This window comes from Oncorhynchus keta, chromosome 16, assembly GCF_023373465.1.
Source record: "Oncorhynchus keta strain PuntledgeMale-10-30-2019 chromosome 16, Oket_V2, whole genome shotgun sequence".
Lineage (NCBI taxonomy): Eukaryota > Metazoa > Chordata > Actinopteri > Salmoniformes > Salmonidae > Oncorhynchus > Oncorhynchus keta.
Window position 1 is genome coordinate 931,218 of NC_068436.1, and position 5,946 is coordinate 937,163.

The 5,946-nt window shown below is 37.3% G+C and overlaps 1 long non-coding RNA gene across 1 annotated transcript; it reads right to left on the reverse strand.

Annotated features, from left to right (window-relative positions):
* Nucleotides 1-938: 938 nt before the first annotated feature.
* LOC118395321 (uncharacterized) lies at nucleotides 939-5,252 on the reverse strand. Its single transcript, XR_004827936.2, has 2 exons — nucleotides 5,163-5,252; nucleotides 939-3,138 (listed from the first exon to the last, which is right to left on the reverse strand). It is a non-coding gene; the product is annotated as an uncharacterized LOC118395321 (long non-coding RNA).
* Between the last annotated feature and the right edge of the window lie 694 nt (nucleotides 5,253-5,946).

A 5,946-nucleotide genomic window follows, 5' to 3' on the forward strand; every position in this document is an offset into this window, starting at 1 on the left:
ACCTTAATTAACCCAACCATATACATTCCTCCTACAGATAACCATTAACCTCTGGAGTAGCAAGGAATTCAAATTACAGCCCAACAACTGAAACCAGACTCTGGCCCTTCTTTCCATAGGAAATGTCTAACAATAACATGTTCTGACAGAATGTAAACATTCTGCATTCCCCTCTCTCACTCAGTAACATGAATAAGAATATTTCATATTTTAAGTTTAGTATAAAATAATAAAAAATAAATGCATACAATATAGCTCAGTATTTGTATTTATTTTAGAGTATTTTTTGCTAATCTTTATCAAGGGTGCCAAAAATGGACCTGACTGTATTTCATACAGTGAAAAAGTCAAGAGTATGTCAAGAATGTCAACAGGACTCTTCAGTCCCAGACTAACTTGGTGTGTGCATGTTGAGAAGTCTGATGGTTCTAACTTCTTGCCACTCAGTGCTACAAATTAATTAATATTGCTGTGCCCATATTCATAAAGCGTCTTAGGATACGAGTGGTGATCTAGGATCAGTTTTGCTGTACAGATTAAATAGATAAAAGGACGTGGACCAGGGGAACCTGATCCGAGATCGGCTCTACTACTTTATGAATATGACCCATTTGTCTTTAGTTTAGGCATTAGGAAACATGGGCTGGATGGCATCAGGGTGTATTCAGTATGTTGTGCTAGGGTGAATGTGAATCTGTCACTCGGGACAAGGACAGTGATGCTTATGAATGTGGTAAAAGCAATTTTAATATGTTATATTATTGTAAATAGGTTTTATTTGATTGAATATGATTTCGAAATATTACCATGGCTGAAAGTGTTAAATGCTGCCTGTGCAGCCCAAATAATTTTTATCTAACCTTTATTTAACCAGGCTAGTTGAGAACAAGTTCTCATTTACAATCAAATCAGAAGAACATTTGAAGACAACAGACAAGAAAAATGCAGCTCAAAAGCTTGACGTTTTATTATTTTTACAAGTTACAAACATGACATTTCAGCCATCAATGAATGGCCTTAATATTCTACTAAATCTAAATAAACATTTTGACTGCGACAATTGAATTTAACCCAGGGGCAATTTGGGATGTAAACAACAACAAAGGGGTCATCCCACCATTATTTTTGGTAAACAGCTGAGGGATAGGGCTAGAGCAATTGCACTTTCAAATTCATGGAGTTTGTTTACAAATATACTGAACAAAAATATAAATGCAACATGTAAAGTATTGGTCTCATTTTTCATGAGCTGAAATAAAAGACCCTAGCAATGTTTCATATGCACAAAAAGCTTATATCTCTCAGATTTTGTTCAAAAATAACATCCCTGTTAGTGAGCATCCATAGATTAGGGCCTAATTCATTTATTTCAATTGACTGATTTCCTTCTATGAACAGTAACAGTAAAGTCTTTGAAATTGTTGCATGTTGCATTTATATTTTTGTTCAATATACATTTTATTTTAAATTCTTTTTACAAACAATGGATTAGATTTTGGGTTCTAAAGTTGAACTAAGCTCAGTTGAAGTAAATTCATGAGGATTTTTGAAAAAAAATTTAAGAGTCAATATATCACAAATGTTAAAGTCCTAAAATGGATGTTTCCAATACCATATTGCCCCTTACATAGAAAGGGGATGTAATTGCACACTAATTGCACACTCCTTTCTAGACATAAAAACTGAATTATTTGGTCCTCAACACGACCCCCCACAAAAATCAGCATTGCCATAGTAATGGTTAAAAGGTTATTCTGAGTTTAATTTAAATGTTTACCAAAGTTTGCTTGCTAAATCCCCTATCCTGCTTCGTGACATACTTCTCTGGAGCGGGAAATTCTGAGTTGATTTGAGATCTGACTAAAGTAAGATTGGTAAAAGCTTGGTAACTCATTAATCTTGCTTTCTGGAATAACCCTTTGCTTTCTCCCTAGTGTGGTTCCCCATGTGTCTTTTCAGATGGTGATTCTGACTGAAGCCTGTTCCACAATCAGGGCAGCGGAATGATTTCTCTCCTGTGAGAATCCTTATGTGCCTTTTTAGTTCACCATTGGAAATTAATTGTTTGTCACATTCACAACAGTGGTATGACTTATCCCCTATGTGGATCTTTAAGTGGGTTTTCAGATTGCTAGCAGTGCTAAATCCTTTGCCACAATCACGGCACTGGTATAGCTTCTCTTCTGTGTGGCCCCTAATGTGTCTCTTTAGATGGTCACTTCGGTGGAATCCTTTGTCACAATCAGGGCAGGGGTATGGAGGTTTCTCCCCTGTGTGGCTCCTCATGTGTACTTGTAGATATCCAAACTGAGTGTAGCTTTTGCCACAATCAGAGCATTGATATTGTTTCTCATCTGTGTGGATCCTCATGTGCACTGACATATCATATTCTGTAGTGAAACATTTACAACAAACCTGACAAGAAAACCTAGCTCCGATGTGAGTTTGGTGGTGATCTGTCATACTTTGTTGTGACTGAAAACACATTCCACACACTCCACTTGATCTTTTACATGAGTATTCACATGTTTCATTAATGAACCCATATAAAGAAAAGACTTACAACAAGAAACAGCAGCATTACTTTGACTGGGTGTTTTCACTTTAGATAACTCTATAGATTTTCTAACCTTAGTATTAATACAGGAATGTTGTATTTTTACAATCCGTTTTCTCTTTGATTTGACCGGATTAAAACCTGAAGGAGATCCTGCATTTTTAATACTATGGACACTTTCAGAGTTCTCACTCTGATCCTCAGAACAGTCTGGATTTACTGCAGAGAGGGTCTGAGAATCACTGGTTCGCATTCTCTGTAGTGTTCTCCATCCGGTTCTGTTTTGTTCTGTTCAGTTGTAGTATTGGGCAGAGTGTCACCCTCTCGGTTGCTTTCCTTTGGGGCTTGATAGAGATGTGAGGGCTGAGTTGGGTCCTCATCACAGTGACTTTTCACAAGGACAGGAGTGAATATAAACTCTATGGTATGTGGGTTCTGCTCTTCCTCTTGACTGGGCCTGAGTTCCCCCTGTTCCTCTTTTATCTGTGTGGGCTCTGTGTCTTCCTGCCCCAGACTGGGGCTCTTCCCCTGCTCAGGGGGTACCTCCACTTCAGAGACAGAGAGGGTGAACTGCTGGAGTTCTGGAGGAAAGGATTAAACAAAACCTCAATGCTGAGATACAATCTGGGATTTAGGAATTTGTTTATGGTCATTTTAATTATTGATATACACTGTTAATATACACTGATATACACTGTGTTTGGACAGTGAAGTTAAACATCTAATTTGGGCTATAAATTGCATGTTTTCATTGGAAGCACAGGTTCTCCCAACTTAAAAAGTTTGGAGCACAACATAACATTGAGGACCACCAGAAAAGAGGATTTTTTAAATCGATTGAGCTACTTCTGAAGCACATGCTGTGGCCTAGAAACTAACTACCCTGTAAAGATATGTTTATTATAAAATGCAAACATTTGGAATATTAGGTTTCTACATGGTTAGGGCCCTATAAAATCTATTATTTTTTGCCAAATTCCATTTTCTCAGTTTTGTTTTTCTAGGTTTCAGATTCTCTCAATCACACTTTTTTCCATAGGAAAAACAACAAAAGTGAATGTTCAAAGTCCACAACAATGCCATATCAGGAGAACACTTTGATGTCTGTGAAAAAGTTTAGTTCACATGTGCTCTCAGAGCCAGAGAAAGGCACAGAATCCTTACATTCTAACATGGCATAATTTAGTGCAGAAGATCGGCACACTCATTCCTGTCTCATGTAGTGAACGCACGCTCTGAAGCAACAGGGATTGCCTGGCTGCATGCACTTTAGTTATTTTGATAACATTGAAAATACACTGAACAAAAATATAATACACTGAACAAAAATATAAACGCAGCACGTAGTGTTGGTCCTGAGTTTAAATTATATATCCCAGAAATGTTCCATACACACAAAGCTTATTTCTCTAAAATTTGAAACAAGTCAGTTACGACGCCAAACTGCTGTCAGGTCAAGACCCTGGTGAGGACAACGAGCACGCAGATGAGCTTCCCTGAGATGGTTTCTGACAGTTTGTGCAGAAATTTGGTTGTGCAAATGCGCAGTTTCCTCAGCTGTCTGAGTGGCTGGTCTCAGACGATCCCGCAGAAAAAGAAGCCGGATGTGGAGGTCCTGGGTTGGCGTAGTTACACGTGATCTGTAGTTGTGAGGCCGGTTGGACATGCTGCCAAATTCCCTAAAACGACGTTGGAGGCAGCTTATTGTAGTGAAATGAACATTAAATTCTGTCTCAACAGCTCTGGTGGATATTTCAGCAGTCAGCATACCAATTGCATGCTCTCTCAAAATATAGTATAAAATTACATTATCACAATCACTTGATTTGTTTGCCATACTAGTCTGATGAGACCATGCTTGCAACAACGAGAACTAGCCTGCGTCTATCGAACATGATGGAGAATGTTGATTGGCAGGTTGAATGATGTCTCATGAGGTTGCAAGTTTAAGCAAGTTTAAAGTGGGAGATGGGGTCAGGTTGGCCCAGTATTGTCAAGTGAGGTTGGAGGGTGGGCCAAGGACACCACAGTTTTATTATTATTTTTTACTGTCTTTATGCACAAGCTACAGGGTTGGAGAACAATCAGTGGTTCAGGGACCCTTTTAGGCTTTTGGGCACTACTTTCAGAACTACTGGCTTAAAAGTATACAAAACCTCTATTCAATCTCTTAGTTAATTTTCCAAATACTTATGATTACTTAAAATGGGGGAGGTGCTTTAATTTCTAAATGGTGAAACATATGCATGAAATTAACCTTAAATAAAAAGTGCCATTCTGTATCGTTGCCCCATATTCATCATTTGATCTCAAATCAAAACTGATTTATTAGATAAGTGTCCAAATACGCCTACTGTAACGGAGTGCACTGTGTACCGATTGATTCTTATCTAACATCTCCTTAAATTGAATGGCTAATGAGATAAACTCAACCGTTTTACCCTTTCGTCAAAGCCTGATCATAACCCAAAATATATCCTAAAGTTTTATTATATTGATAGGCCTATCATTGAATACCAGATTGTAGCTCTTTAATTATAGACTACCTTACAGGTTGAGATTCCTATAATAAAGTTTGAATAGACAAACGTAGTGGGTAACAAACCTGATCCGCATTTGAGTAGATTTATGTCAAGTAGCCTTTGTAGACGTTGGTTTTCTTCTTTTGAACGAAAAACTACCTCCTGAATCTCTGCTATCGTTTTCTCAACTAAAACAAATATCTTTGTGGATGTGGTAACTAGTGACACCAGGATTTTTTTTATCCTTCAGAATAAGAGTCCTTTTTTTGGGAAACTGTGTAAATGAATAAAAAAGGCAAAATGATGGAAAAATTGTACAATTATCTACCATATACTAAATCAAACACAATTATTTCTAAAACAAGTGTTTCAAAAAAAGTAATTGTGTGATTTTAATATGGCTAACAATGTTATGTGTGTGTGTGAGCAAAACATTTTAGCGGCCCCAATGTGAGTGGAGATAAAAAAAATATATGTTTTGGAGTTAATTTCCTGCAATTCTACACATTTTGAAAGACCACATTGTAACACAGGCGACTCCTGACCACTGCAATGCCTTTGGACTGGTGTGAATATGCCCACAAATTTTCCAGTACATTCTGAAGCTTACAAACCAAAAGAAAATGTATGGAACATTCAGTCCGTCACATACATTCTCTCTATTCTCCAAGCTGCAGTAAACTGAACATAAAATAAAGACTAAAGTATAATATCAATAATATCAGTCTGAACATTCTCTCATCACCTTGAGAGACATTCCAAAACAAAAGACCAGGAAACTGTTTCTAATAACCTGAAAACATCAATAGACTGAACAGCAGACCTGTGATTAACATTATTATTACAATTTAAAGGGGCAATCAGGGA